Source organism: Humulus lupulus, chromosome 6 (genome assembly GCF_963169125.1).
Source record: "Humulus lupulus chromosome 6, drHumLupu1.1, whole genome shotgun sequence".
NCBI classification, from domain to species: domain Eukaryota; kingdom Viridiplantae; phylum Streptophyta; class Magnoliopsida; order Rosales; family Cannabaceae; genus Humulus; species Humulus lupulus.
In genome coordinates, this window is record NC_084798.1 from 197022216 (window position 1) to 197044306 (window position 22091).

Here is a 22091-nt window from a genome sequence, read left to right on the forward strand (position 1 = left end):
TAAAAAAAGTCTACAGTGGAGGGCAATAAGGTAAAATTAGTATTGTGTTCAAACATATTTACGAAATTGGGAAAGTAATGTTTAAGAGTCACTTAGTAATTTTTAAAGGAGTAGTCAGGAATAATGTTGCATGTAAAAGTAATGAATTTCCAGTAACTCATCTGCATATAAGTAACATTTTGATGTCAGTAAGTAATATTAAATAGAGTGGTTAGTAATAACATAATAGCTGAAAGTAAAAAAACCGAAAGTAATTATTGTTTGTTTTTTTGTGAGTAACAAATTAATTGTCTTAGTGAATATCTCAGTTTTGTTTGACTTGTTTAATGGTTAGAAGAATGAATTACCATTGATTATGTAGCTTTAGGTTGTATAGTTAATTTAGAATGAATTTTGGCCATTATATGGTATTTGGTATTTGGTATGTAAGACTTTCCCTTTGCATAAGTTATTTTATAATCTCCTGATGTGTAACACAATTAGAGTATAATAATAATAATACCACTAAACGTACCATATTTAAGTTATAATATTTGTATGGTTGCTCGATTAGGAGTCACTACTTCGTTAAAAAAAGTGTGATTAAAATATTTCTATCATAAATGGAGACTAAAAATTTAATCTCATACAATATAAAAAGATGATCAATTGATGAATCATTCATACTATACTTTTGTAACTTCATTTGACTTGTACGGTGAAGTACATAGGTTTAAATTGCAAACCACATTGGCGGCTTAGTTGACGAGGAAATTAATAATTTGTTATTGATTGCATGGAAGATGGGGTCAAGTAATTGGGATGTGTCGATTGTACGAATATGTCTTATAGTAGAACATCCCCAATCACGGTTGTGTAATCTACAAAATTATAGTAGGACCCAATTAATTTTCTAATTGTCAAGTTTTGAACAATTGTCATCCCACGTCAATTTTGTAGTAATGTAATGTGTCTATTTTATTTGGTATCATAAAAAAATAGCAAATTGATATTCGATTAGTGACTAAAGTCACAAATTTCACCTGTTGACCCTTAAAAGTTAGCATTTTCGAGATTTTATTGGTACAATTATTTTTGTCTCTAATATAGCCATTTTATGCAAGATCGTGATGAACTATGTTCGAGTAGTGATAAAGTTACTGTTGGGCCATAAAAATAAACTATTTAATATTTTAGTACTACGATTAATAATCTTGATCAACAAAAGGTAAAATAAATTTATTTATTTATTTTAGTGTTATTTAAATTAGTGGTATGATTATTAAATACATACATTATTTATTTTTATTCAAGATTATTTTTGGATGTAAACCTTATATTTAGAAATCATTAGCAAAATATATTTATTAAATATTTAAATGTAAGAAATTGTTTTTATTTCCTAATTATCTAATTCAGTGCACACACTCCTAACTTATATTAAATAAATTTATGTATTTCAAATAATTACAAAATCATGAATTTAAGTACTATAGAAATATAGTAAAATTATATTATATCTTAACATATTCAATTAAAAATATAAACAAAGTTATTAAATACAAATTTGTCATACCAAAAATAAACAAAATAAAACAAGATATACATTTATGAAAAATAAAAAATATATTTTTTTTCTTGAACTCCAAATACGTGGCATAAGCAAATCAAGAAGAAACATATCAAATTTATTTTTTACAGATTTATACAAAAATGTTATATATTTACATATAACTACACTACTTTTAAGTGTTTCTATAATTCTTTAGTACCCAACTTTAGATAGAAAAAAATAAGTTGTTAAATATTTGGGTAAGTCTAATATATATATATATATATATATATAGAGAGAGAGAGAGAGAGAGAGAGAGAGAGAGAGAGAGAGAGAGAGAGAGAGAGAGAGAGAGAGAGAGAGAGAGAGAGAGAGAGAGGTATAACAACTTTTGAAGAGAAAGTTACATTTTGGAAATAAAAGTAACAGGTAACAAATTGTTAAGGGTAAAAAAGTATATTGATGCTTTTTCATACAAAAATATTCATCTCATCATTAAAAGAGAATCTCCAATTATCCAAGGATTAATAATTTGTGATGAACTTAGTCACTCAAAATGAAGTGAGGGACTAAAGGAGTGTCCAAAAAAAATATATAAAAGCAATTTCATGTAAAAAAATGGTATAAAAATCTCATTAAAATTAATTTTTGTCAAAAACAAAGCTCAGTGAAATATTTTGTACTACCGTGCAAGATACCATTAGTATATCCTGTTCTTATTAGTAAAACACAAGAGGTTTTTTTTTTAGAGAAGACTAGAGTTTGTTATGGTACTATTGAAACCACCATAATCTAATCATATATATAAGCAACATATAATCAGTAAAGTGACATATTCTTCTGTTTTAAAATAAAAATAGTTTATAATGTTAGGTATTATATATGTTTGACTAAACTCTAATAATCGTTACATTTTTATTTTTTATGTTTTGGCAATTATTGTGGCAAATTTACTTTATTTTTAAGCACGACGTCATTACTAATGTGCAATCATTTAGCTATAATGTGGTTTAAAGAAAATCATATTAACTACAATGGACAATTCAAATGTGTAACTATTTAGTTATGATAGATAATATGAATATATTATATCAAGCTATAGATTACAAAGTTGTGCCCATTGAAATAGTAGAATAAAGACAAAAGTGAATTTGTCAAAGAAATATTAAAATTTTAAAACTATACATGAATTTATTTAGAAAGAGAATGGGTGAAGAAAAAGAAAGGTGTAATAATAGTACTATAGCCACCATAATAATGTGCATAGTCTATTGATGTTGAGAGCTCCTGCAACCTACATGCTCCATTTGGGTCTACCTAGACATTACAAAATAGTACCAACACTTCAAGAAAATATTATTTATATATAGGTTTTTAGCAAGAAGTTTTTTAATTAGAGATATGATATGTGCACAAATGTTTTACACTCAAATTTAACTCACGGCAAAACATTTTAATCAATAATAATTATTTTAAATGGGTCCCACTAAAATAAAATAGCTTGCCTCACAAGAGTTGGGTGTAGTTACACTGTGTAATTACTAAATCCTATCAATTTTAAATATTAATTATTACATCCCAACAAAAAATAGTAATTATTAAATAATATTATTTTACTATGTAATTATTAATTATTTTGTCAAACATGACAATAAGAGTTTAAAAGTTATTGACACTAGACATCCAAACACAAATAGTATTTCAAAATAAAGTGTAATTAATAAAATATATAATTACTGTTTTAGTAATTATATGTCCTAACAATTATATAGTGAATTCCAAATGATATGTGCACAAATATGTCCTAATTACTATCAAGAAAATATTATTTATATATAGGTTTTTAGCAAGAAGTTTTTTAATTAGAGTTATGATATGTGCACAAATGTTTTACACTCAAATTTAACCCACGGCAAAACATTTTAATCAATAATAATTATTTTAAATGGGTCCCACTAAAATAAAATGGCTTGCTACATTTTAACCAATTATATGTGTTTAAGCAAATTGGTGTTTGAGGTGCACTAATTACATTCTTCAATTGGCGTAGTCCTCGTAAGAGTTGGGTGTAGTTACACTATGTAATTACTAAATCCTATCAATTTTAAATATTAATTATTACATCCCAACAAAAAATAATAATTATTAAATAATATTATTTTACTATGTAATTATTAATTGTTTTGTCAAACATAACAATAAGAGTTTAAAAGTTATTGACACTAGACATCCAAACACAAATAGTATTTCAAAATAAAGTGTAATTAATAAGATATATAATTACTATCCTAGTAATTATATGTCCTAACAATTATATAGTGAATTCCAAACACACCCTAAAGTGTAATAATGGAATCCTCAATTTTACTAAACAATAATAATTAGCGGCCAAAGTAGCAATATGGAAGAAAAAAATATGTAAAATTGATTGCCCTAATTAATTAACAACATATTTTTGGGTGTGACTATTAGCACACACTTTTTTTTCTCCTCTCACACCTTATCTAATTAAGCCCCTCTTAAAATTTAAAAATAAAAGGGTATATACTCATTTGGTACCCTATGTTTTCAACAATGGTGATATGGTACATTGTAATTTGAAATTGTATTTACTTGATACCCTAGACTCAAATTTGTTAAGTAAAATTTTATCAATGTGACAAAACTGCTCTCAATTATATGTAATTAAGTAGTTAACTTTGAATTTAAAAGTCATATAATTGATGGCAGTTTGATCATCTTGATAAAATTTTTTTGAATAAATTTGGGCCTAAGGTACTATAACATCCAAATTTCCCTAATATGGCTTAGTGCCTTGATTAGGGTGTCAGGAGGACAATAATTTTTTTATTGTATTATTATGTGATAATATGCATTATTATGCGAGTTGTATATTATATGGTTGTATTTGCATGCATGTGGGTCCGTTTCTTATTAGAAGGGAATTTTTGTAATTTTTAATCGTTGATGGCATATTAGTATATTTGTGTGTATATGGATTGATACCACATTATTATGTGGATATATTTTGATTATTTGGCACGAGATGATCCTAGCGAGCAAAGTAGTGGTTTAGTCATAATAGGGTCAAATACCCGGCTCGGGGCAAGCCTAGGGATATTTGGTAATTTAGTACATTATTGGGATTGATTGGGTCATGAATTTTTTTTTGGTAATTATTTGAGGATATTGGAATTAACAAGAATTATAAGGCGTTAATTAGGATTAACTGGGTATGTGACTAATGACAAAATTGCCCTCGAAGGGCTTTGAGAGAATGATTTGGCCCTAGGGGCAATTATGTCTTTTTATGCCAAAGCTAGTGACTTAGTCAGTCTTTCCTCTGGCTGAAGGAAACCAAAAAACATAGCAAGCATACCACCTTCTCTCTCTCAGCTGTGCATCACATTTTCTCTTTCTCTTTCTCTTAGCTTTGAGATTTTATTGGGTTTTGAGGAAGAAAGCTCAGAAGTTTGAGGCTTAAGTTGGGGACTTGGTTAGGAGAACTTAAACATTGGATTCCATCACTAAGGTAAGCTCTAAACCCTCTTTTGATTCAGGATTTTTCTAGGTTTAAAGGTGTTCTTGAGGTTTTCTTGAGCTTTAAAGCTCAAGTATGGATTTTTGTGTTTTGGTGGATTTTTGATCTAGTTAAAAGTTGGGTTTTATTGAGGTGAATGTATTGATGAGGTTTTGAGGTTGCATTGCGAGTTTGGATTGTGTTTAGAAGAGGTCTTGGTGACTTGAATTCAGGGGAAAATGTAGAGAAAAACCCAGGGGATTCTGGGTTCATAGGTTGGCGCCCCAACACTAGTTTTGGGCGGCCCAACACTAGGCAGGGGAAGCCAATGGGGTGCTCTCTGACTTGGTTGACGCCCCAACACCATCCTTGGGTGCCCCAACGCTATACCTGTTTCAACAAGCTCATTTTTAGAGCTTGGGAGAACTTGGGGGGCTCGGGGGATGGTTCCACCACCCTATTGGGTGGGATTGGAAGTCCTGAGAGCGAGAGTGGTCCTAGAGTTTGTTTTTAGAGAGTGAATCTTAATGATAATATTATTTATGGTTGTGACTAGGTTACCGCAGGGCTTGGGACAAGATCGTGCTCAAGGGTTGTTTATATTTAACTTGTTCTCGAATCAAATGGAAGAATTCTGCACCCAATATGTGATGTACATGATTAGGGCTTGGCCCGAATGTTAAATATAGATTTGATTAAGGCTTGGACCCTTGTGAATGCGCATGATTATGATTATGTCTGTGATTGTTGATCAAGCATGTTGAATGCTTTGTATCTGGATATTTGATATATGATATATGCATGTGTTGTATTATCTGATTGAGAAAAGCATTGACTTATGAGTCAAGGACGACAATAGCGCTGAGCGCTAGACGAAAAGCATTGACTTATAAGTCAAGGGCGGCAATAGCGCACTGAGCGCTTGTTGATATGGTTAGACCTAATCAGGAGTGCATCATACGCTTGTCCGACCCATTGGTCATTGAAAATCAAGCGCTAGGTACGCTGGGCCAGCTTCAAGGTTGGTTATACAGAGGATAGGGCAATGAGCCTCGTGGTGACTTATTAGTCCCATATCTTAGGGCGCTGAGCCCCAGTATAATTTATTAATCATATGATTTGGGCACTGGGCCCCAGTATGATTCATTTATCATGTAATTAGGGCATCTGGCCTCATATGACACTGTATTCATTTATATGAACGGTATGCATGCATGATTAGGGTTATTACTGTTATGCATGCTTATTATGATTTGGTAATGAGTTATTAACTACTTATGAGCATGTTTAAGTTTTCTTGCTGGGCCTTGGCTCATGGGTGCTATGTGGTGCAGGTAAGGGGAAAGGAAAGTTGGACCCACCTTGAGTTGGAGAGCTTAGATGGCGACGTGTACATATGCGGTCACTTGACCACCACAGCCAAGGTTGTTCAGAGGAACTAGGGTTAAACCCTATTTTTGCTGCTTAGGTCGGCAGATTGTAACTTTTGATGTTGTAATTACCTTTTGGAAATGTAAACAACTTTGTAAATGTTTATTATGGGATCCCATGTACAACTTAACGTTTTAATGAAATATCTATTCCTTTAAAATGAAATTTTTAACCCTGGACCGTTAATTACATTTAGTTACACGTTTATGACAAAATGACTTGTTTAGTGAGTTTACCACTATTTATAATACATAGTGTAATGGTCTTGGCTAACCAGGACGTTACATGTACCAAGTATGTATGATTTCAAATTATAGGGTATTAGATAAGTATTATTGAAAATATAAGGTCCCAAGTTTGTATTTCTATAAAACAAGGTACCAAATGAGTATTTACCCAAAATAAAATAATTTCTTTTCACACCCCTCTTAAAATTTTAAAAAGTACAATATTATCTATTAAACTTTTTTCTCACACCCCATTATATTATTATTATTACTAAATAATACAAATATTTTTAAAACCACTATTTTCTAAACAAAACTAAAACATAAATAATTGTCACTAACATAAAATACCCATTATGATCAATGACTTCATATCATGATCAACGTTATGTCTTTTACATCTCATTTTTATGACTTAATGACCTTTCTTTCCCCTTTATGTTTGTAACAGTCTTTTTAATAATATCAATCTTGAGTGACTTGTTGTTATCATATACAATTCTAAGAATAAAATACAATAAAAAAATTCATATATATGATACAAAAAAAAAATAAAAAAACTCATTAGAATCAAAATCTTTAGCAACTCCACATCCATATCCATATTTATACTTATATTTTGTTTATTCATTACTTTTTTTTTTAGAGTTTTGATTTTTTAAATTGATAATCTAACATTTTTTTTGAATGTTTATACGTAATATATCGAGAGGGTGTGTGTTAAAAATTAGGGTTTATAATTATAATTGATTGATGATATTTACATCAATTTACACATGATTATGTTTGAAAATAACTAATTAATTACCCATTAATTATAAAAGGGCTCGGGGAGAAAAAAAAATGTGCGCCTTTTATCTTTTTATCTTTTCAAGAAAGAGAAGATGACAAGTTAATTATTGATAATGTATTTTATAGTTTTGCTAAAAATTAAAACTTAATTGTTACATTTTATAGTTGATGGACTAAATTACTTTTAGTTCAAAGGTTTTTCTATTGAATCCGATGGTACAATATTATCTTCAAGATCTTTATGTAATTTTACTTGCCGTAAATGATGATCTTGTTTCTTATTTTTCTGCACAAAAGCTTACACTTTTGCTATATTTAAATTAATATATTCTTATTTATTTTAGCCAAGTAAATTATTATGGGGTTGTTTGGTAACACTTAAAAATATAGTTTTTTATTTAATTAATTAAAATTTTGACAAATAAATATAAAATGTGTTTGGTAACTCTATTTTTATTTATTATTTTTTTAAATTTTAATTAAAATTTATTAAATTTTGAAAATAGAATTTTTTCACTTTCAAATTTTTTTTAAACCGTTTTTACTTTTTTTTTTTCTTTTTCAAATCAACACCTCATATTGTTAAACAAAAAATAAAAATAAAAGTTATCAAACGTGTTTATTATTTTTTGTTTTTAAAAACAAAAAACAAAAATAGTTACCTAACATATTTTTATTTTAAAAATAAAATAATATATCCATTTTTGTGTTTAAAAAATTCAAAAATAAAATTTTTACCAGACACAACCTATATTGTTGTACGCTTTAAAATTATTTTCCTAAATATGCTATTGGTTCCTGTATTTTGTTAAATGACAGTTTAGACTTCATGTTTTACAAAAATAGATCAACATAATACCATACACTTAATTTTGGTTAAAATATTTTTAATTGTAAAATCTATTCTTAAGTAGTTGGTAATGCGATGAGTTCAAAGAAGCAGATAAGGTGGTTGAGAATGAAATATTATATTTGAAAATATTTAGATAAAAATGAAGTCTAAAATATTATTTTGATAATTTTTTGTAAAATACAAACGTCTAATATAATTTAACAAAATTCAGGCTGATATCATATTTGAAAAAAATATAACCCAATCCCATTATTTTATATTATCTCTTTCAACATTATTTTTTAAGAAGAAAAAACCAATAGTGTGACCTTTTATTTATTGACCAATGAGAAGTGGGAAAGTTGCTCCATACTAGAACTTCAGCTAAGGTAACAAACAAAATATTTTTGTCCTATTTGTCTTTAATGTCGACTCAATTAAGTGCTGACACCACACAAATTTCTTTTGTCCTTTCTAAAGTTAAAATGAAAAGAAATATACATTTGATCAAACTTGGAAAAAAACTGTTTAAAAATATACTCTTTGTTCCCCTAAAAAATAAATAAATAAACTCTTCGAAAATTCTTAAATTTTCCTTTTATATACTTTCTAAAAAAATATTTAAGGTGATGTGGTTGGTTGGAATCAAGTTAAAATAGTAATGAAATATTAATAAAGTAAAATAAGAATAATAGTGAAAATAATATTTTATTATAAATTTATATTTTAAATTAATATTAGAAATAATTTTTTAGAATAATGACGTTAAAACTACTAAAGTAGACACAAATCTTACTGTTAAATACTTATGTACAAATTTTGATGGAAAACTACTAAAGTAGTCACAATTATGCCAGTTAAATACTCATGTAAAAATTTTGACGACATAACTGCTAAGTAGTGGATTTTCTTGCACTTAACTTTCTGTTGTTAAGTGAACTGTTAAAACTAACCATATGGGACACGTGACAACCTCCAATTCATCCAAAATATTAAAAAAATTTAGGAAAAAATAAAAAAAATTATTTTGATACCTAAAAGTTTAATTTTTAAATATTTAAAAATTCACAAAAAATAAAATAAAATATTTTAAATTCTAAAAAATTAACACAAGTATTTTTAAAACTAAAAAACATTAATTTAATAAAAAGTCTAAATAAAATCTTAAAAAAAATTCATTTTGATTTTGATTAAAATCTAAATACAATATAATATTATGTTTGTTGGCGCGGTTTGTCGCCAATAGTGAATTATGAAAATAGCTAAGATGAATTAGTGCTTAATAATAAACCAAAATAAGAAAATGATGCTTAAAAACACTAGAAAATAAATATTAAGAACACTCATCTTTTTACGTGGTTCGGAGGTTAAATTCCATCCAGTCCACGAGTCTGTATTATTACTGTTTTTCTCTCTAAATTTTGACATAGATTTTGTATTACAAAAAAACCCACCCCTTCCCTATCCAAGGTCTTAGTATTTATAGAGAAAATCCCTGGATAGGATATGCATTGGGGTCATCACGTGAATCAAATCCCTAGTGTGACCTGTCTCACACTAATTATAATTATTACAATTTATCCTAAGGTATGGTCTAATCATTAGGTAAAACTGATCATGGGTCCTCAGGGATAATTTGGACATGCGATGTCTGATCATGCACGATTATATTACGTGTCCGGGATTTCAGGGATTTGCGGACATGTAATGTCTGACCATGCACATCTATATAACGTTTCCAGGTTTATAAAGATCCAAGGGTGCGGCAGATCTCTAGCGTACCTCGAGCTGAATGCAGTGTCAGCTCGTGTCTCGGATGCTATGCTTTATAAACGTTTTCAGTTTGTGCCTATTGCTACGTATTCACCAGCTCGTGCTATAGACCTGGGGAATCGTGCTGCCTTTACAGAGGAAATATGGACTTGTGGAACATCTATTACAGTTCTTGGCTAGCCAACTGTATCCGAGCTGGCTAAAAGATTCATGATGAATTTTAGGACGTACATTTGCCCCCAAGTCCATGTTCGTGTTCTATGACGTCATCTTCTGACTTACACGGCGGGAACTTTTAAACTTCCATCGTGATTATCCAGGCTTGCCCATTACTCGAGTACTAGACACGTGGAATGCTACAATTGGCGTCTGTTCATGTTTTCAGGATTGCATTAATGGCCTAGCCAACTTTTTGCCGTCGTTTCGCTTTCGAAACATTATCCTTGGATCTTGAACTGGTTTGATTGGACGGTCCATGTTGTTTTATGCCTTTTACGTATAAAAGGGGACAGGTCAATCCTACAGCTTACCACCTTTCATTCAAAAAATTTCTTCCTCGTTTTCTACCTTCTGTGTTCTCACACCTTCTTCTTTTTCAGAGAAAAGAAAAACTTTCAAAAACCCCTTGTACCCAAAATCTTCTGAAGACCCGTCCGTTCAGCTGCCCCGGAGTGAGTTTTCCAAACCTGTACAAATCACATCTCTTGCATCGACGTTCTTACTGTAAGTCATAATATTCCTTATGGGTTCTTTCTTTATAAATTTCTGCATTTTATTTGCTATATTTCTTTATGCTTCGCCGTAGACGATATTAGGGTGCCTTCTTGGTTTTTGGCACATAGATTTCAACTTTAGGGGTATACAAAAGATTTTGAACTTCTCCTAATATTGCGGCGCTTATGACATCAGATATTTTTTGGGTAGAATTAGGCAACTTTTAGAAAATACACATTAGGTGCATAGAAGATGAAAGGATAGGGTTCAAAAAATTGGGTTGCTTAGGGAACACGCTTTCTTTGGTGGCTTTTCTGTTAACCACCCTCTCCCAGTCAGTAATGGCCGGATTTTCTGACACACGGATCCCTAAATACTAGGGGTCTGCTAGGAAACCTAGGCGCGTAGCGTAGGTAGCATGTGCAATTCCTTGCCTTTATCTTTATAAAATGTTAGGCCGCCTATTAAGTGACTCGTCGTTCTTGTTCGCTAGGCGACCTAATGGCACCCAAGAAAGGTGTATCCAAGAAGAGTGCAGCTGGCTCATCGTCTCAACAAGCCAACAAGGGAAAGGAGGTCACCTTCGAATCCCCTATCCTTCAGTTTGGTCCCGTGGTGGAGGAGGAGGTTGTGGTCGGACCTAACGCATTCTTTGAGGCAGAAACAATTGTCTCCAAGATCACGACCCAAGGGAGGGTTAACTAGATAATGTTGTCCCATAATATTGAGGTCGGATCTGGTGTCCTCATTGTTCGACCTCCATATGAAGGGGAACAGAGCTGTGCGCCACTCCAGGATGACTTTGCGGCCTGGAGCGATGAGCACTTAAAGGCAGGGGCCTTTCTTCCCCCTGACCAATACTTCGCTGAATTCCTCAATTACATGAAGCTGGCGCCGTTTCAGCTCCCCCTGAACTCATATCGACTGCTGGCGGGGTCAAAGTATCTTTTCCTGAAGCACGAGTGGGAGGTCCCCACTCTGATGAATATTCTTTACTTTTTCTACCTCAAGGCCAGCCCAGAACAACAAGGGCGAGGTGATGGGTTTTATTACTTGACCTGATTCCTGAACTCGCCCTCAGTCATCGAGCTCTCCAACCACCCCAACGATTATAAAGATCAATTCTTTATGTCGAATGGGTTCCGCAACTGCTAACATCGATACTTCAATTGTCCTCATAAGTCTCCTTTCATTTCTTAGCTCGTGAAATTATTCTCTTTGTGTCTGGAGTCATTTCTTGTGTGTATACTAACTGAGTAGCATTTTCGTGCAGCCATATTTGTGAGGACGGGCAAATCTGTGACCCTCGGGGGTCAATATGATACTCTATCGAGGCTTCCGCCTAGCGAGAAGGATTACAGCCAGCTCGTGTCCGACGACATGATGTTGGCATGTAAGTTAATTACTGAAGGTCAGACTCTGGCCTTGATAACAACACGGGCTAACTTCCTGATAGTCCGCGAGCTCCCGCCTATCCTTGAAGGGGATGCAGAGGCCGATGAAGATGAGGAGCAAGAAGAAGACGAGGTACCTCTCGTGCGGAAGAGGCGAGCTCCCGAGGCAGCTCAGGCCCCTGATGTAGAGCGAGCTTCATCGGGGGAAGCAGCCGGCCCCTCCGTCCAAGGTAACCCATACCCCTGTTGTAATGCCCTGGATACCCCAAGACCGTTACAGTGAATGTTGAACCGTGAATTTAACTTGCTACCCGAGTTCTTTGGTTAAAAACGTGCTTCTAGGTGTTATTAATACGTTAAGGTGGAAAACCAATCAAAAGGAAATGATATATTTTATTTAAAACATAAAACTGTTCATGGCCCCATAAAAAACATTTACAAGTTATTTACAACTCAAAATGGTCACTACAGTCTAAATATATAACTCGCCGACCTAAGCGGCAAAAATAGGGTAAACCCCCTAGTTCCTCTGAGAACTCCTTGGCCGTGGTGGTCAAGTGGTCGCATATGTACACATCACAACCTAAGCTCTCCACTCAAGGCTGGGTGAGCTTTTCCTTCCCTTTACCTGCACCACATAGCACCCATGAGCCAAAGCCCAACAAGAAAACATAATAATGCAAGCATATAATATCAAATGATGATCATGATAATCATACAGAGCTTATAGCTCTGAACAGATGAGTGAATATCACTTTGTGGTTACATTAACCATGAAGGAGCTTATAGCTCTTAATCAGATGAGTGGTTTAACACTTGAGGTTCTGGTAAACCATAATGAGTGACTGACGAGCAAGTCACTAGCTTAAACAGATGAGTGACTGCTGGGTAAGTCATTAGCTTAAACAGATGAGTGTCTGTTGGGAAGTCACTAGCTTAAATAGATGAGTGATTGATGGGAAAGTCACATGGGGCTCGACACCCACAGCCATGTGACTAAATAGTCACTGTGGCTCTAAGTAACTAGCATTTGGCTAGACAAGCGCTTATACTATTCATCGAACTTTAGGTCGGTTTGGCATTAACGCTCTCCTGAGTCATTTAATGCAGATGTCAATTAGATCTAATCTTTGTTAGCTTGCATTGAACACGCTAAGGCCATTCCTGACTTATGAGCCAGCACTGTGTGACCAGTGCCTAGTACCACTGCCGAACTTGACTAATGAGTCACAGCTTCACAGTTGATACTGACACCTTTGCCAATTCTGACTATTCAGTTAGTGCCATACACAAGTGAGCAAGATTTCCTAAGCATTCAATATTCAATCCATGTCCACATTTAAACATTCAACATGCTTCATGAATAACCATGAATGTCACATATGGGGTGCAGTTTTCTTACCTCTGATTCGAGCGAGAGTTAATATAAGAACGACCCTTGAGAACGATCAACCTTTATGTTCCTTAGCAATCACCTAGTGATAACCAAATATGGGATACCATCAATAAATTGAATAACAAGGGTTCCTGAACCAAGATCTAGCCTCCGGGACATCGAATCCCACTAATCCGGGTAACAGGAACGATCCCGAGGCCTAAAACTGAGTTCCCATGATCAAAACATCCAATTGGCCTCAAAACCCTTCATGAGTCGCGACCCCAAGCCACACCAGGAGCAAGCGCCGCGCCGCCCACTACTCAGTGCCGTGGCCCCCAGCACGCACAACCTCCTCTCCTTCTTCTTCGAGTTTGGGCCGCGGCGCCCAAGAACAGGGTCGCGGCCCCCACCCGAGAACCTGCCATAACCTTGTTTTTCCCCATTTTAAACCTTCCAAAAACATACCTAAACATCTCCAAATCCAAAAATCAAAGTTCCCAAACATCCCAATGATCCAAAATCATCAAATCCCTAGGCTCAAACGAATTAAAAACTCATCGATTCAGAAAATCCAATTCAAAGCTTAGAAACTCTAAAAACTCAAAACTTAAAGCTTACATTACCTTTGATTGGGTTGTTTCTCGTTAAATCCTTCGGTCAAGAAGCTTCTAATCTTTCCTAGGATCGCTATGCCTCGATTCTCGCTTGATTCTGACTCCAAGAACTCAAGATTTCTTCGAAATTGCCACAAACGGTAACAAGAACTAACGGGGAGAGAGAGAAAGGTGTTTTAACATACGGTTCTATCTGTCAGACTACTTCATGCTTAAGTAACCTCAAATAAAACCTAATGCTAGGGGTCCCAAAAACATCTCTGGGGACATAATAGTCAAAACTCCCAGAATTTCCGCCTGATCTCAATAACTCCCAATTAATCATCAAATAATCACTCTCATTATCCAATATCCCAATAATTGACCCCGTTATGACAAAACCGCTAATTTACAACATAGGACCGTCTCATCCCGAATAGCTCGAATATATCCCCATAATAATGGGATCTCATCCATAAATCACAATATGCACCAAAATACACAAATATGCCCTCAACGGTCCAAATTACCAAAATGCCCTAATAATCAAATGTGGACCCACATGCATGCATTTAACATCATATTATAACATAATTCACATAAACATGCATATAATCATTTAATGGCATCATTAAACAATTATGGCCCTCCCGGCCTACTAATCCAGCCATTAAACCGCATTAGGGATTTCGGGGCATTACAGCTATCCCCTCCTTACAAAAATTTCGTCATCAAAATTTACCTGAACAACTCGGGATACTGACTCTGCATATATGACTCCAGCTCCCAGGTCGCTTCCTCGACCTTGTTGTTCCTCCACAATACCTTAACCAAAGGTATCGTCTTATTCCTGAGGACCTTGTCCTTTCTGTCAAGTATCTGGACTGACTGCTCCTCAAAGGAGAGATCTGCCTCAAGCTCCAGGTCTTCATAGCTCAAAATATGATTCACATAAGATACATACTTCCGAAGAGCTGAAACGTGAAACACGTTATGCACGGCTGACAACGCCGGTGGCAAGGCCAATCTGTAAGCCACCTGACTAATCCTTTCTAGGATCTCAAATGGACCTACAAATCTAGGGCTCAGCTTGCCCTTCTTCCCAAACCTTCTCACCCCTTTCCATGACGAGACTCTAAGGAAGACATAGTCTCCCACTTGGAACTCCACGTTCCTACGCTTGGGATCTGAATAGCTCTTCTGTCTACTTTGAGAAGCGAACATCCGAGCTCTAATCTTCTCAATGGCTTCACTGGTCCTCTGAACTGCCTCAGGACCTAAGTATCTCCTCTCACCTATTTCATCCCAATGAATGGAAGATCTGCACTTCCTACCATACATCATCTCGTAAGGTGGAACTCCAATGGTAGACTGATAACTGTTGTTGTAGGAAAACTCTATCAAAGGTAGATACTTACTCCAAGATCCACCAAAGTCCAGCACACATGCTCGTAGTATGTCTTCCAATATCTGGATCATCCTCTCAGATTGCCCATCTGTCTGAGAATGATAAGCAGTACTGAATTTCAACTGTATTCCCACGGCCTTCTGTAAACTCCCCTAGAACTTAGAAGTAAAAGTGGGGTCCCGATCTGACACGATTGACCTTGGTGCTCCATGAAGGCGCACGATCTCTCTCACATAGTGATTTTCATACTGATCAACCATATATGTACTCCTCACTGGCAAGAAGTGAGCTGACTTGGTGTAGCGAACCACTATCACCCAAATAGAATCATGCTGACCAACAGTCCTGGGTAATCCCACCACGAAATCCATCGTGATGTCCTCCCATTTCCACTCTAGGATATCTAGAGGCTGTAATAACCCTGCTGACCTCTGATGCCCAGCCTTGACCTATTGACATGTCAAGCACTTAGCCACATACTCTACTACATCTCTCTTCATCCCCAGCCACCAATACAACGATCTCACATCCTGATACATCTTCGTGGTGGCTGGATGCAAAGAGTAAGGTGTAGTATGAGATTCATCAAGAATCTCTCACCTCATAGCAGTGTCTAACGGAACACATATCCGCCCCTTGTATCTCAACAAGCCCAAATCAGACACTGTATGATCTCTAGATGCTCCAGCCAAAACATATTCTCTGATCTTGATCCGCTGTGGATCATTCAACTAACCCTCCTTAATTCTTTCCAACAGTGTAGACTGCAGCGTAATATTGGCTAACTGGCCCACCAGCAACTCTATACTAGCTCTGGTCATATCATCAGCTATCTCTCTGGCTATCAGCCTTGCACCATGAATCTGTCCCGGACCTTTCCGGCTTAAAGCATCAGCTACCATGTTGGCTTTTCCTGGATGATACAAAATCTCATAATCATAATCTTTTACTAACTCCAACCAACACCTTTGTCTCATGTTCAAGTCTTTTTGGGCGAAGAAGTATTTCAGGCTCTTGTGGTCTGTATAGATCTCACACTTCTCTCCGTAAAGATAATGCCTCCATATCTTTAAAGCAAAGACCATAGCCACCAACTCCAAATCATGAGTGGGATATCTTTTTTCATACTCCTTCAACTGACGTGAAGCATAAGCAATTACCTTCTCTGACTGCATCAGAACACAGCCCAAACCCTGATGAGAAGCATCACAATAAATCACAAATTTCTCCTGATCTATTGGGAGATTCAGAATCAAAGCTGTAATCAATCTCTGCTTCAGTTCCTTGAAGCTGTTCTCACATTTATCTGACCACACAAATTTCTGACTCTTGCGTGTCAGCTCAGTCAATGCAGTAGCAATCTTTGATAACCCTTCCACAAAACGCCTCTAATAACCTGCCAATCCAAGGAAACTTCTAACCTCAGAAGCATTCTTCGACCTTGGCCAATCTCTGATTGCCTCAATCTTCACTGGATCTACCTTAATCCCCTCCTTACTGAAAATGTGCCCAAGAAAGGATACCTGAGATAACCAGAACTGACATTTCTTGAATTTTGCAAACATTCTGTGTTCCCTCAGTCTCTGTAGAACCAACCTCAGATGCTGCTCATGCTCTAACTCAGACTGAGAATATACCAGGATATCATCGATGAAAATGATCATAAATTGATCCAGATAATCCTTGAACACTCTGTTCATCAGATCCATAAAAGCAGCAGGGGAATTAGTCAATCCAAACGACATAACTAAGAACTCATAATGCCCATACCTGGTACGAAAAAAAGTCTTCGGTATGTCTCCCTCCTTGACCCTCAACTGATGATAACTAGAATGAAGATCGATCTTTGAGAATACCGTCTTACCTGGAAACTGATCAAACAGATCATCTATCCTTGGCAAAGGATACTTGTTCTTGATTGTTAACTTATTAAGTTCTCTGTAATCAATGCACATCCTCAAAGAACCATCATTCTTTTTCACAAACAGAACTGGTGCACCCCAAGGTGAGAAACTAGGTCTGATAAAACCTAAATCCAATAGTTCTTGCAACTGTACTTTCAATTCTTTCAACTCAGCTGGGGCCATTCTGTAAGGTGCTCTAGACACTGGCTCTGTCCCTGGTTCCAGTTCTATCACGAACTCAATTTCTCTGTGCGGTGGCAATCCTGGAAAATCTTCTGGAAACACATCTAGGAATTCACAAACAAGTCTGGTCTCTTCTGATCTCACTGGCATGACCTGAGTGATGTCAATCAAACTGGCTAAGAATCCAATACAACCTCCTTGCAATAGATCCCTAGCCCTCAATACAGAAATTAATGGTATGCGAGGTCCATGCATAGTACCAACAAACACAAAAGGATCCTCACCTTCAGGCTCAAAGGTGACCATCTTCCTTCTGCAATCAATGGTTGCCCCATACTTTACCAACCAATCCATACCCAATATCATGTCGAAGTCAGTCATAACCAACTCTATCAAATCTAGTGACAACTCTCTACCCTCCACTGTCACTGGCAAAGATCTGACCTATCTCTTGGATACCACTAATTCCCCAGTGGGTAACAATGTTCCAAACCCCACAGCATAAAAATCACAGGGTCTACCCAGTCTATCAATAATACTACTAGCAACAAAAGAATGTGTAGCACAAGAATCAATCAATACATTATAAGGGGTTCCAGCGCTAAGAATCTGACCTGTAACAACTGAGGGAGAAGCCTCAGCTTCTGCTTGTGTCAATGCGAACACTCGAGCTGGGGACAAGCTATCCGCTTTCCTGGGTTCTTCCTTTCTTGCCTTAGGGAAATCCTTCTTAAAATGACCTACTGCTCCACACAGGTAGCAGGACTTTGCCCTATATTCTCCCAAATGATGCCTCTTACATCTAGGGCATTCGGGACGAGTCTTCCAGGCTTCACTACCACCTTTACGACCCATTGAAATACCATGAGGCCGCCTATCAGGACCTGGAATTGGGAAGGTGTCAGGAACCTTCCTCTTCTGCTCACTGGGGCCTCCACCCCTACTTGAACCCACAAAAAGAGAAGCTGTTCTCCTAAATTCCTTTCTGGATGCACTATCTCGCCAGATCTTATTCTCTACACTCTCAGCTGTGAGCGTCTTCTTAACCACCTGTGCATAAGTAGTAACCCCAGCCAGTGGTAGTGCGAACATCACGGGCTAATCTAGGCTACAGCCCCTGGAGAAATCTCTCCCTTCTGGTCCCATCAGTGGGCACCAAATCCATGGAAAACTTTGCCAAACGATCAAACTTCATGGTATACTCAGTGACTGACAAACCTCCCTGAAGTAGCCTGATGAACACCTCAGCCTTTGCCGCCATGATGGCATCATTATAATATTTCTCATTGAATAGAGTGTGAAACTCTTCCCAACTCAGGGCATTAACGTTTCTGGTCTGGGTAATAACCTCCCACCAAATTCGGGCATCCTCCCAAAACATATAAGTGGCACAAGCCACCCTCTCATTACTAGTCACCCTCATGAAGTCCATGATGCTGGTAATCATACTCATCCACTGCTCTGCCTTGGCAGGATCTGCACTGCCTTCAAAAACTGGAGGTTGCTGCTTCCTGAACCTTTCATAGAGAGGCTCCCATTTATTACCAACCTCAGGCTGCTGCTCAGCTGCTGGCACCGACACAGGAGGTGCCTCTGATACAATGGCCACTGCAGGTGCTTGCTGTTGTCTCAGGAGGTGGAGTTCTTCTCCCTGTCTCAACACTGTAGAATGCAGATTGCTAATTAACTGCTGCCAGTTTGCAGGAGCTGGTTGTGGAATCTATCCCTGGTCATTCTCTTGACCTTGATTATTATTATTCTGGCCTTGATCACTTTGGCCAGCTGAAGTATCTGTCTGTCCTGGATTCATTCTTATTAGCTTGTACCTTGATGAAATAATAGTCAATACAGCCAGTCAGGTAGTGATAACTAAACCTCTTGCCGCCTTACGGTCCAAGAACAAGCAGACAATTATCATATTCCACAGTCATACAAATATACAAATGGATACATGATTATAGCATTTAGCATTTAACATGCATCAGATAATGATTCACCATGAACAATACTGATGAGTATGTTCCAGCAATTTCAGTACTATTTAGCACATAGTTGCTGAAGATGCATTATTCAAGGCACAGTCTTAACATGGTGTCTCATGTAAACAGGTAAATCATTTATACTATATTTAAGCAGTTATACATATAACTACATAAATAGTTACCAAACCATGAGTCGAGCTTGACTTCAGTGATGAATGTATATGCCCAACAAGTCTATAGGAGTCCTAACCTTAGCACGCTTTGATACCAAGTTGTAACGCCCTGGATACCCTAAGACCGTTACGGCGAACGTTGAACTATGAATTTAACTCGCTACCCGAGTTCTTTGGTTAAAAACATGCTTCTAGGTGTTATTAATAGGTTACGGTGGAAAACCAATCAAAAGGAAATGATATATTTTATTTAAAACATAAAACTGTTCATGGGCCCATAAAAAACATTTACAAGTTATTTACAACTCAAAATGGTCACTACAGTCTAAATATATAACCCGCCGACCTAAGCGGCAAAAATAGGGTAAACCCCCTAGTTCCTCTGAGAACTCATTGGCCGTGGTGGTCAAGCGGCCACATATGTACACATCACCACCTAAGCTCTCCACTCAAGGCTGGGTGAGCTTTTCTTTCCCTTTACCTGCACCACATAGCACCCATGAGCCAAAGCCCAGCAAGAAAACATAATAATGCAAGCATATAATATCAAATGATGATCATGATAATCATATAGAGCTTATAGCTCTGAACAGATGAGTGTATATCACTTTGTGGTTACATTAACCATGAAGGAGCTTATAGCTCTTAATCAGATAAATGGTTTAACACTTGAAGTTCTGGTAAACCATAATGAGTGACTGACGAGCACGTCACTAGCTTAAACAGATGAGTGACTTCCGGGTAAGTCACTAGCTTAAACAGATGAGTGACTGCTGGGTAAGTCACTAGCTTAAATAGATGAGTGTCTGCTGGGTAAGTCACTAGCTTAAACAGATGAGTGACTGATGGGTAAGTCACACGAGGCTCGGCATCCACAACCATGTGACTAAATAGTCACTGTGGCTCTAAGTAACTAGCCTTTGGCTAGACAAGTGCTTATAGTATTCATCGAACTTGAGGTCGGTCCGACATTAACGCTCTTCTGAGTTATTTAATGCAGATGTCGATTAGATCTAATCTTTGTCGGCTTGCGTTGAACATGCTAAGGCCGTTCCTGACTTATGAGCCAGCACTGTGTGACCAGTGCCTAGTACCATTGCCAAACTTGACTAATGAGTCACAACTTCACAGTTGATACTGACACCTTTGCCAATTCTGACTATTCAGTCAGTGCCATACACAAGTAAGCAAGATTTGCTAAGCATTCAATATTTAATCCATGTCCACTTTTAAACATTCAACATGCCTCATGAATAACCATGCATGTCATATATGGTATGTAGTTTTCTTACCTTTGATTCGTGCGAGAGTTAATATAATAATGGCCATTGAGAACGATCAACTTTTAAGTTCCTTAGCGATCACCTAGTCATAACCAAATATGGGATACCATCAATAAATTGAATAACAAGGGTTCCCGAACCAAGATCTAGCCTCCGGGACATCGAATCCCACTAATCCGGGTAGTAGGAACGATCCCGAGGCCTAAAACTGAGTTCCCATGATCAAAACACCCAATTGGCCTCAAAACCTTCATGAGCCGTGGATTTTTAATGATTTAGAACATAGTTCGTGCTAGATTTATTAACACCTCGTGTTTTCTTAAAAGAAAACATTGGTTAATCAATTTTACTAACTTCCAAGTTTTGATCCTTCTCGGGCTGTACACCCTCTAAGTAACCAGAAAGTGAACTTTCTTGGTTGCTTTGGACAAACACTATCACACGAACTAATACATAAATGAACTATATGAAAGATAAGAAATATGCAATGATTCCTTCATTTTTTAATCAAACGACTTTTATAACTAAGCCTTACATAGATTGGCGGTATCATCATTCATAATACTTCTTTAGCTGCATAGCATTCTAGGTTCGTGGGACTGTTTCTCCATTAAGTCGAGCTAATTTGAAGGTTCCCTCATGTACGACCTCCACTATTTGATAGGGCCCTTCCCAGCTTGGACCTAAGGTACCGTCTTTGGGGTCCTTGTTTGCCAAAAATACCCTTCGGAGTACCAGGTTGCCCAAACCAAAGATACACCTCTTGACCTTGGAATTAAAATAACGAGTGATTTTTTGCTGGTAGTGCGCGAACTGTAGCTGCGAATCCTCTCGTTTTCATCAATTAGGTCGAGAGATGCACTGAGCAACTCATCATTCCGCTCCTGGTTTAATGTCTGGAGCCTATGTGTGGTTACCTTTGTTTCGACGAGAAGGACGACCTCACTTCCGAAAGTCAGGGAGAAAGGGGTGT